At 41.4% G+C, this 12081-nt stretch overlaps 1 protein-coding gene across 8 annotated transcripts in view; it reads right to left on the bottom strand.

Moving 5' to 3' along the window:
- PDK1 (pyruvate dehydrogenase kinase 1) overlaps positions 1-12081 on the bottom strand; it is a 117533-nt gene that overhangs the window by 37309 nt on the left and 68143 nt on the right. For 2 of the 8 annotated variants that reach the window (XR_008677355.2, XR_010129617.1), the window contains 3 exons: positions 11554-11862; positions 9274-9369; positions 7300-8056 (listed from right to left, as the gene is read on the bottom strand). The exons of 1 other annotated variant lie outside the window; for it this stretch is intronic. The gene's annotated coding sequence lies outside the window, so the exon portion shown is untranslated. Of the gene's footprint in view, positions 1-6933; positions 8057-9273; positions 9370-10090; positions 11863-12081 lie in introns of those variants that run through there. 5 more of the 8 variants (XR_008677361.2, XR_008677357.2, XR_008677358.2 and 2 more) reach the window with 5 other exon arrangements.

Below are 12081 nucleotides of genomic sequence, written 5' to 3'. Positions count from 1 at the left end.
TATTGGGGTGGTGCCTGGTTGACCAGTGACAGCCCCTGGAATGATGTGGGGAAGAGGAAATACTGGGTTGGTGTGTGAGGTTAAAGAGAGCAGTTGGCTTGCATATGAAAGGCATACTCCCAAGTCATTTGTTCACTATGTTTAGGAATTAGCCCTGGTGGGGGGGCAGCAGTCTCTCCCGGGGTCTGTAAGGCCCCCAAATGCCAGAGCATCAAGAATACAAAAAACAGAAAAACAGTTAATACAGGGTGCGGTGGCTCACACCTGTAATCCCGGCACTTTGGGAGGCCAAGGAAGGTAAATCACTTGAGGCCAGCAGTTTGAGACTAGTCTGGCTAACATGGCAAAAACTCATCTCTACTAGAAATACAAAAATTAGCCAGGTGTGGTGGCAGGCGCCTGTAATGCCAGCTACTCGGGAGGTGGAGGCAGGAGAATCACTTGAACCCGGGAGGGGGAGGTTACACTGAGCCAAGATCGCACCATTGTGCTCCAGCCTGGGCAACAGAGCAAGACTCTGTCTCATCCCCCAGCCCCCCAAAAAAGTTAATACAATTGGCCGTGTGATAAATAGATGCCAAACAGACAAATACAGAATCTAAGAAAGCATGGTAAGAATAAGATTATAGGAATGAAATACATTTTTATATAAATTTTACTGTGAAATAAATATGCAGTCACATAAATCCTACTGTTTCTATAGTATATAGAAACATATATAGGGTATAAGTGTTCAGATAAATACTAGATTTATACAATGCAGTGATATTGTAGACTTAAACACATATAGTGAGATTTCACTATTTCTGATTAAACAGTTATGCAAGTCTACATTTTAGGTTGTGCTTGATTTGAGGGGGAAAAGCAGGGAGTATTTTAAACAATTAGTTTTCAATGGAATAAAGAATGTTGACATTCTGATAAGAGTTCCTTCATGAAATGCAATTACAATGACTGTTCATTATAATGCACTAATACACTGCAGTTACTTCATATAAAGAGGGTAAAGTTTCCTTAGAGTTTTTATAAATTATGTATTTTCTTTTTGAAAATAAAAAACCTTATCTTTTTTTTTTTGCATTTTAAGAATAGATTGCCTTAATCAAGAGATTAGAAGGTAGGATTGAGGAATTCTTTGTACCTGAACATGAAAAAGGAAACATGTTCAAAGTTCACTGCAGCAATGATTGTAATAACAAATGAGTGGAAATAATCCAAAAGTCTCTCAGTAAAGGAATTTATAAAGTACTATCCAGACGTTAAAATAAGTAGATTACGGCTGGAAATGGTGGCTCACGCCTGTCATCCCAGCACTTTGGAAGGCCAAGGCAGGCAGATCACTTGAGGTCAGGAGTTTGAGACCAGCTTAGTCAACATGGTGAAACCCTGTCTCTACTAAAAATACAAAAATTAGCTAGGCATGATGGTGCGCACCTGTAATCCCAGCTGCTCAGGAGGCTGAGGCAGGGGAATCGCTTGAACCCGAGAGGCAGAGTTTCCAGTGAGCTGAGATTGCGCCATTGCACTCCAGCCTGGGCGACAGAGCGAGACTCAGTCTCCAAAATAATAATAATAATAATAATAATAACAATAATAATAAAATAAATAGATTACATCTATATCTTCTAACACAGCAAGAACTAAAAAACATAATGTTGAATGAAAATTGCAGAAATATAGACTTGACCAGGCGCGTCGGCTCACGCCTGTAATCCCAGCACTTTGGGAGGCTGAGGCGGGCAGATGACCTGAGCTCTCAGGAGTTCGAGACCAGCCTGGCCAACATGGTGAAACCCCATCTCTACTAAATATACAAAAATTAGCCAGGCCTGGTGGAGTGTGCCTGTAATCCCAGCTACTTGGGAGACTGAAGCAGGAGAATTGCTTGAACCCAGGAGGTGGAGTTTGCAGTGAGCCGAGATTGTGCCACTGCACTCTAGTCTGGACAAGAGAGCAAGGCTCTGTCTCAAAAAAAAAAAAAAAATCATAGACTAAAGATGTCATACAGCCAAAATTTTAAAATCCATAAAACAATACTGGGAGGGTGAGATATCAGAAAGGAAAAAGAGAAGTAGGAAATTTTCATTGGTCATAATAATTTTATTATTAAATAAAATAAATTAAGCTAATACATAAAATAAAAACTTTATTATATTTTTATTAAAAAGAAGAAAATTGAATTGAAGCAAATATAAAATGTCAATATTTGTTCATCTGCAAGGCTGGCTTATGGGAGTTTGTTACATATTGTACTTTTCAAAAAACTTTAATTAAAAAAACTACAAGCAAAACAAAAAATAGATCGGCTTTATCTACAAAAAATGTAGGAATGCTCTTAGCATTATAAATTATCAGAATCAGCAGTGCATAAAGTAATTCGGAAAGTTAATAAGCATTTCTAGAAAATGATCAGTTTTGATTTTGATCAATTGGAAGTGTCAAGAAAATGGACCAAAAAAAAAAAAAAAAAAAGAAAGAAAATCAACAAATAAAAATTATCAAATAGGGCCAGGCTCATTGGTTCACACTTGTAATCCCAGTGCTTTGGAAGGTCACGGCAGGAGGATCACTTGAGACCAGGAATTTAAGACCAGCCTGGACAACATAGTGAGACCCTATCTGTAAAAAAAAAATTTTTTTAATTAGCCAAGCATGGTGGTGTATGCCTGTAGTCCCAGCTACTTGGGAGGCTGAGACAGGAGGATCGCTTGAGCCCAGGAGTGTGAGGCTGGAGTGAGTTATGATTGCTCCACTGCATTCCAGCCTGGGCAACAGGGTGAGACTTTGTCTCTAAAAAGGAAAAAATATTAAATAAAAATGTATATTTCTTTGAATCAAAACCATCTATGTTCCTTTTTTTTTTTTTTTTTTTTTTTTTTTGAGACGGAATCTCATTCTGTCGCCCAGGCTGGAGTGCAGTGGTGCAATCTCAGCTCACTGCAACCTCCGGCCTCCTGGGCTCAAGCAATTCTCCTGCCTCAGCCTCCCGAGCAGCTGGGACTACAGGTGCGCGCCACCACACCTGGCTAATTTTTCTATTTTTAGAAGACATGGGTTTTCACCATGTTGGCCAGGATGGTCTTGATCTCCTAACCTCGTGATCTGCCCACCTCAGCCTCCCAAAGTACTGGGATTACAGGCGTGAGCCACCGTGCCCGGCCAAAACCATCTATGTTCTAATGCATCATTATTTTGTGTACCACAAAGGAGACAGGTGGAGGGAACACTGCCAACTGCCAACAATGACTATTAGATGTAATTAATCTAAAGATGAATCCACATTGCAGACATGTTCAAATGTAAAGCAAAACAAAACAAAGTACATATTAGAACTGGCAAAATGCAATAAGCATTTTGTACTGGATCTTCCATCACATATTAGCCCAACAAAGCATGCACTGGATCTTTACCAAAAAAACTCACTAAAATTCTTTCATGAAGGAAGATCTAAATAAATGGAGTAATACACTGTATTTGCAGTTGGGATGACTTATTATTGTAAAGAGTTCCCTTTTTCCTATATTAATCTATAAGTTTAATGCAATTCCAGTCAAAATTCCAAGGGAAGGTTTTTGTTTTTTTTGTTGTTGTTTTTTTTTTTTTTAGACAGAGTCTCACTCTATCACCCAGGCTGGAGTGGAATGCAATGATGCAATCTCAGCTCACTGCAACCTCCGCCTCCTGGGTTCAAGTGATTTTCCTGCCTCAGTCTCCCTATAGCTGGGATTACAGGCTGCCATGCCCAGCTAATTTTTGTATTTTTAGTAGACGGGGTTTCACCATGTTGGCCAGGCTGGTCTTGAACTCCTTACCCCAGACGATCCACCTGCCTCAGCCTCCCAAAGTGCTGGGATTACAGGTGTGAGCCACCACGTCCGGCCTCAAGGGAAGGTTTTTAAGAGACCTGAATACTTTATTCTAAAGTTTATATAGAAAAATTAAAGTCTAAGTAAAGCAATTTCAGAAAACAAGGGGAAAGGTAGGCTGTGTCAGAAGTGTATTCGTATACAAATATCAGGAAACCGTAACGTAAGAGTTGCATAGACAAGGGATGATTTAACTCATGCTACAGGCCAAGAGACAGTTGGGTTGATATTGACAGCTAAACAATGCTACCAGTCATAGAGGTTCTTTGAGTTTTCCTGTCCTTATATCCTTAGGATATATACCTTTGTCCCCATGTATGTTACCTCAGAATATTGTCTACATTCTAGGCAAGAAAAGAAGAAAAGGGAGAACAGAAGAATGACTTTCTGTGAGATCTTTTTACTCAGGAAACAAAAATCACCCTAGGGAATTTTGTCTCCATCTCATTATTTATAACCTTACCACATGGCTAACCTCTGCTGCAAGGGTCTGAGAAAATGAGTATTTTGGCTGAGTATATATATTGCTGTCCCAAACAAAACTGGGAGGCCAGTCCACAATGGTGGATGTTAAGTGCACATGCACAAGCAGAGAAGGTTGGTTCTGTTAGTGAAAATGAAAGAGAATGAATACTGAATCATAATTAGGAGAATGTGCTTTAAGAGAGCACTGTGTCTTCTAGTAAACAACACAACAATCAGTACACATCTGGCACAAGCCAAACAAACTAATTGTGGAATAGAATGACATAGGATGGGATGGGATGGAATGAAATAGAAAAGAATAGAAAACACAAAATAGACACGTTTATATGGTAATTTGTTATTTGATAGACGTGGCCCCACAAAACAGCAAGAAAGGGGTACATCGTTTAACAGATGGCATTTGGAAAATTGGCTCATTGTATATAGAAAAATAAAGCTGAAACTTTGTCACCCTATATATAAAGATGACTTCCAAATGGATCAAAGACCTAAATGTGAAAGGTAAAGCTATGAAGTGAACATAGAATATGTAGAAGAATATTTTTTGAGTACCTGGGGATGGAGAAGGACTTCTTAAGGTTCCATGAGAGGGTGGCTGAGCGCAGTGGTTCATTGCCTATAATCCCAGCACTTTGGGAAGCCAAGGTGGGAGGATTGCTTGAGGTCAGGAGTTCAAAATCAGCCTGGCCAACATGGCAAAACCCCATCTCTACCAAAAAATAAAATATTAGCCAGATATGGTGGTATGCACCTGTAGTCCCAGCTACTCATGAGGCTGAGGCACGAGAATTGCTTGAACCTGGGAGGTGGAGGTTGCAGTGAACCGAGATCACGCCACTGTACTCCAGCCTGAAAGACAGAATGAGGCCCTGTCTCAAAAAAAAAAAAAAAAAAAATTCCATGAGAGGGTAAAAAATAGGTGGATATGACCATATGAATATTAAGGATCATTATTCAATGAAGGACGTGGTAGATAAGACTCACAATTGGATGATCACTTGGGAGAAGATAGAGCTTTCTGTGATGATGAAATGTTTTCTGTCTGTACTCTCCAATATGGTAGTCACTATCCACACTGGGTTACCAAGCACTTGAAATGGGGATAGTGCAACTGAACAACTGAATTTTTAGTTTTAATTCATTTAAATTTAAATAGCCATCTGTGGCTAGTGGTTACCATATGGAGCAGTGCAGAACTAGGGTAATTTGAAGTACTCTAGCATATCAATAAGAAAAAAATACAAGATTGTCCAATATAAAAATAGGTCAAGAATATAAATAGGTTTACAGAGGGGAAGCCCAAGTACACAGTTTTTAGGAAAAGATCCAAAATCACAAGTAAATAAGCAAAATACAAATTAAAACCATAAGATAGTATTGCTAAAATTGGAAAGTCATATGATCCCAAGTGTTAGTAAGGATGTGGGGAAGAGCAACCCTCATTTACTGCTGAAGGTTGGGGAGTAGTAGGCTTGTGCAGCCATTTTGGAATGAAGTATTTATATATCAAATAATCAATCAATCCTTCTCACCTTCCTTAGAACAACTCACACACAGATTGTTGAGGAGGTGAACGTGAAACCGAATACTTCCCTTGACCTCCTCACAGGACTAGCCAAAGGGTTGGCTCGTTTACTCAGCCCACAGCTTTCAAACCTTCACGGGACGGGGAGCATGCAGGTGACAGGGTACAGAGGCCAGGATGAGCACTTCTGGCCAATCGGCAGGAGCAGAACTCCATGCAGGCCTGCAGCAGCACCTAGGAGTTGCCTGTGACTCCTGATGCCCCAGAGGGAGTGTTACAGTGTGTTCTCTTAGCTTTGCTGTCTGCAGACGGCTAAATGTTTCATAGCTCAGTGTGACTGTCCTCTGTATCCCAAGCTCTTGTTTGGCGTCCAGGAAGAATCAGGTCACACGAACAAATTGAAGGGTGGTTGGTGAGTGTGGAGGATTTTACTGAGTGGTGGCAGTGGCTCTCAGCAGGACAGGCGGCTGGAAAGGGGATGGATTGGGAAGATGGTCTTCCCCTGGAGTTCGGTCTTCCCCGGCTGAACTCTTCTCTGAGATCTCACTGTCAAACCATCCCTCTGAAGTCAAGCTGCTTCTCTCTGACATCCGGCTACTTCTTCTCTTCTTCCTTTTTCTGCTGCTCTGCCACTCCACCAGTGGGGCCTGTGGGGTTTTTATGGGTACAGGATGCGGGGGTGGGAAGGGCCAGGATGGTTTTGGAAAAGGCAACATTCGGGCAGGAAAACAGGAATGCATGTTCTCACTTTGGGCCATGGGTCTAGGCTTGAGGGTGTGGCCCTCGCCGGGGACCACCCTCTTCTACCCAGTATTTCCCTGCCTCCTGTCCATATCACATGTACAAAGATGAAAGGCGCCCATCACATTTTTTTTTTGAGCCGGGGTCTTGCTCTGTTGCCCAGGCTATAGGTACAGTGGTATGATGAAGGCTCACTGCAGCCTCAACCTCCTCAAGGCTCCAGCAATATTTCCACCTTAGACTCCTGAGTAGCTGGGACCACAGGCATGCACTAACACACTTGGCTAATTTATTTTTTATTTTTATGTTTGGTAGGGATTGGGTCTCCCTATGTTGCCCAGGATGGTCTTAAACTCCTGGGCTCAAGAAGTCCTCCCAACTCAGTCTCCCAAAGTGCTGGGATTACAGGCATGAGCCACCATGGCCCACAACATAAAGACAGTAGAGATTTAGAGGCAATGTAAGTTTTTCGTGGGTGGGAATGGAGACGTTAAATCTGATGGAGGTATACTATGGAATACTCTGTTACATTCAGAAATAATGAACCAGAGTTACATACAACAACATGAAGAGGGCTGGGAAATCTAGTATTAGGTGAGAAGGGTAAGAAATAGAGTGAGATGTGATAGTATGATCCTATGAACACGGGTTTCCAAAATCAACTCACCCAGAAATAGTTATATATTATTCAAAGATGTTTATATAACAAAGGCCATATATCAAACACATTACTCTTGCTTGGTACCTACTGACAATTTTGCACCGTGAAGTAGAGGGTGAAAGGGAAGTGGGGGGCAGGGATCAGGGGGAAAAAGAGAAAAGGCTACTGCAAACAGGAGTGATGATTATATACCATAAAGGAAAAGAAAGAATTATCTTAACCCTCAAACCTGTTATAGAACTGAAATGGGTTCTACTAGCCCGGCACCGTGAGACCAGATATCCACATGGTGGTTTGCAGCACAAGAAAGTGTTTTATTGGCAGGGCGCCAAGCAAGGAGGCTCAGGTAGCTAAGCTAACGCTTAAACCTTGACCTTCCCTATGACTAGCAGGTAAGGGTTTGTAAAGCAGGGGTAAATTTCAGGAAAGCAGAAGCTATAGGCAAAATAATAAATCAATGATTTATGGCCAAAACCATAAATCAAGGTTACACATTGGTTTTGGCCTTAAACTGCAGGATATCTTGAAGCAGGTGCTTATAGGTCATACACAGATTCAAAGACTTTCTGATTTGCAATTGGTTTGAGAAGGTTTAATAATTTGGGGTCAGCAGAAAAGAATGTTAGGTCCAGCTCATGGGTGTGACTTTCTCCACGCCCCACGGGAAGAAATTTAGAACAAAAGATGGTGGTCAGAGTTCAGGTCCCAGATCTCACTTATCTGAGGTCTACGTGCAAGTGGATGTGCAAGCAGATCTGTTTGGTGAGGGTTCAGTTTCTGAAAAACAATTCGGAGACATATGTTACAATGTTATCTTTGGTTTGTATAGGGGAACCAAATATCCCTTGATTCTAGCTTCCTTGGCTCTTGCTTTAGGCTACCTTCTTGCGTATCAAGTTGCTTATTTACTTCTCAGGGCTAACTAGGTGCATGGAACTTGAAGGAACTCAAGATTTTCCTTAATTTCCATGCTTCGGGGGAGCCCACAGGCCTCTAAGGAGGTCCTTACTCCATCTCACATCTGATGTCCAAGGGAAGAGAGAACAAAATATGGTCTAGTATGTGAATTTCCTAGATCTTTTAAGGACTATGTATGGCTTTCTTGATACTGTGCATATTTTTTGAGCTAAATAGAAGCATGTTCTGTGTTCTGCTGCCTCTTCTATGTCAGTGCTTGCTTTAAACATAAGCAAGTTTATAATTCATCATATTGGGCTCTGCTCATTTCTATAAACTCTACCAGCTGCTGTTGCTTTGGCACAACAGAGTATTTTATGTTCCACTGAAGTATTTCCCTGACGAACATAATGCTTTATGAAACCTGTATTGCAGAAAATGTCTGAATGTTGAATTGAAACCATGAGAACTGAAGAGTGAATGGGCCAAGATCAGAGCTTGTGACAATCCACAGGTGGCCCTGGATGCAGGTTTAGATACTGTTCTTTCAGACAATGTTCTCAGCCGTGTGCATCATTCAATCCTCTACATCTGAAATGATTTGCATAACCATGTTGCCCGGCCTGGGACAAAATTCCTATGGCAGTGTTGAAGCTTTTTCAGATTCTCATTCTCTCCCCTCTTTTGTTCTCTATCTTTTAGAATTCTGCAAGAATGGATTTGTGTGGGGTTTTCTTTTCTGTAGAAATTGATGTTGTATGTCTTTCATAAGTATTCAGAGCTGAGAAAGAAAGGGATTGGATACTGTTGTATTTTACTGTGCCTTCTATAAGACATTTCAACAATCTCTGTAAATTAGTTTATCTTGTTTTTTATTGATTTCTTAAATAAATTAATGATCTATCCCAAAAGAAGGTGTGACATTAATTTCTTTTCTTTTCTTTTTTTAAGTGCAGTGGCATGATCATAGCTCACTGCAGCCTCAACCACCAGGTTCAAGCAATCCTCCCACCTCAGCCTACTGAGAAGCTGGGACTACAGGAATGCACTACCACACTGGGCTAATTTTTTTATTTTTAGTAGAGACAGGGTCTCACCATGTTGTCCAGGCTGGTCTGAAACCCCTGGGCTCAAGTGATCCTCCTGCCTTGGACTCCCAAAGTGTTGGGATTACAGGTGTGAGCCACTGCGCCCTGCAACACATTAATTTCAAAACTGTATCTTTAAAATAATGCATATTGTGTCTATATGGATTGCCAAACTACAGAGACAAGAACAGTTATTTCATTTCATTCCTTATAAAGCTTCCCTCTTCTCTGAAATAACTATGCTGGCAATACCAGTATGTCAACAGAAATTTTAGGTATATAAATTCCTTTTTATTTATCACCCCCATTATTACTAATGTCACTCTACCTTCAAAAGCAAAATCAAATTGAAAAGTAGCACATATCTGACTTAGGCTATTGAAAACTTTTAACTACTTACATTTCAGATAATAAATGAGCCTCAGCAACTAATCACACTCAGGATCCAAAAAATAAATAAACTTAGTTTCTTAACTATAAATTATTTTGCCCCAAGCCAAAGATATTTTTATCTTCCAGAGATATTATAATCTCCCAAGCCAAGGAAAGAAAAAAATGTTAGAAAGAATCAAATACATGACTGCATTTTGAAAGATTTTGAAAGATTTCTAGGAAATGTTTTTATCTGCTGCAGACTAACTACCTTTAGACATCAGTTACTACACTTGCATGGGAGGAGGATCTTTGTGATGTTTATGCTTATTTTCTCTTTGTCACTGATTCATTCATGTCATTAAGCACATATATGTACATATGATATATATGACATAGATACGTATACATAAAATATACCTATATATTTTTTGCTATGTGCCAGGCATTGTTCGAGGCCCTGGGAATGCAATGCCCAAGAGTCTTTATACCTCAAATCCAGAGAGGGGAAACAGACAAGCAATGTAAATAAGGTGTCATAAGTGCTCCATTAAGACAAATAGAAAGTACTATGGGAGCTCATAGCAGAGGCACCAGATTAGGATTAGACCAGACTAAATGTTCAAGGCAGGCTTACTGGATAAAGGGATATTTACACAGAGCCCCAAAAGATGAGACAGATTCAGTCCTTGGAAAACAAGGGCTAAAGAAAAATACGTTCCAAGCATAGAGAGGTATAACAGGGACTAGCAGGAGATAAGGCTGAAGAAAGAAAGTTACGAACAGATGCATGATATGATTAGATGAACATTCCAGGAACATCACTCTGCCTGGAGAAAGGACACACAGGACAATTACATCTGTCAGGAAACCAAACAAAGGCTGAAATACAATAATGCAGTAAGGATAGAAAGAGAATTTACATAAAAGGCAAATTCACAGGTCAATTAACTGTCAGAGTGGGGATGGGGAGAGTGGTTGATCACAGCCCTTGAATTTTAGACATACTAGTGAACAATCATATGGTGGGCTACTGTATTAGTCAGAATCATTGATGCTAACAGCTGTTATGACTCAAAATCTCAGTGGCTTAGCACAACAAATGTTTATTTCTGTCACCTCACAGTCCAAAGCTGAGCTGGGAGAAGGTGGGTTCTGCTCCACACAGTCATTCATATCTCCATGTTTTCTCCCCGGATTCAAGCATTCAAAAGACATTATCAGGCTTTTGTGCCCCCCCGCTCCCTGGCTTTTTTTTTTTTTTTTTTCTTTTTGAGATGGAGTTTCACTCTTGTTGCCCAGACTGGAGTGCAATGGTGTGATCTCGGCTCACTGCAACCTCTGCCTCCTGGGTTCAAGTGATTCTCCTGCCTCACCCTCCCGAGTAGCTGGGATTACAGGTGCACAACACCACGCCCAGCTAATTTTGAAACAGAGACAAGGTTTCTGTTGGTCAGGCTGGTCTTGAACTCCTGACCTCAGGTGATCCGCCCACCTCGGCCTCCAAAGTCCTGGGATTAGGGGCATGAGCCACCGCGTCTGGTCCTGCCCCTTCCTTCTTATTCTCAGCTCTGCCTTCCTCTCCATTGGTTTACCCCCAGGGAAGCTCTCTCCTTATGGTAGCAAGGATGGGACCTCAGCATCTCCACTCAAATGATCTCTAGTGCAGCAGTTCCCAACCTTTTTGGCACCAGGGACTGGTTTCATGGAAGACAATTTTTCCATGGATGGTGTTTGGGGGATGGTTTGGGGATGAAACTGTTCCACCTCAGATCATCAGGCATTAGATTTTCCTAAGGAACATGCAACCTAGATCCCTCATATGCGCAGTTCTCAATGGGGTTCACCCTTCTATGAGAAGTTAATGTCACCACTGAACTGATAGGAGGCAGAGCTTAGGCAGTAACACTCACTTACCTGCTGCTCACCTCCTGCTGTGCAGCCGGGTTCCTTACAGGCCACAGACTGGTACCCGTATGGGGCCCCAGGGGCTGGAGAACTCCTGCTCTAGTGTATCATCTCTGGAGATAAGCTTTCCCCAACCATTCTCTTAGCATCTCTAATAATCCCTGCAAAAGGATTCTGGACTTCCTTGGGTCAGATAACCACCTAGGGCCAGTCATAGTCCAGGTGGATGAAGAACGTGATTGGCCAGCCTGAGTCGCACCCCAGAGGCAGAGGAGATCTGATGATTGGTAGCTCCATCAGATGTGGGAGGAGGAGTTCCTGAGAGGAACAGAGAAAGAAAGGCTCTAATACCAGAAGGCAGGGTAAGTAGCTGCAAAAACAACAGCCATCACCAAAGCTATATAAGTTTTAATTTCCCATCAAATTTTGGTTTAGGATCTTAGCAGAACTGAAGGGTAGAAAACCAACCTATGGAATTTTAAGTTAGGAGTGCCCAGCGAGCAACCTGCTCTGCTCTTATGCTATGAAGTATGATGA

Source organism: Gorilla gorilla, chromosome 11 (genome assembly GCF_029281585.2).
Source record: "Gorilla gorilla gorilla isolate KB3781 chromosome 11, NHGRI_mGorGor1-v2.1_pri, whole genome shotgun sequence".
NCBI lineage: Eukaryota > Metazoa > Chordata > Mammalia > Primates > Hominidae > Gorilla > Gorilla gorilla.
The sequence above is the reverse complement of the archived record's forward strand: the minus strand, read 5'-3'. Positions and strand labels throughout refer to the sequence as shown.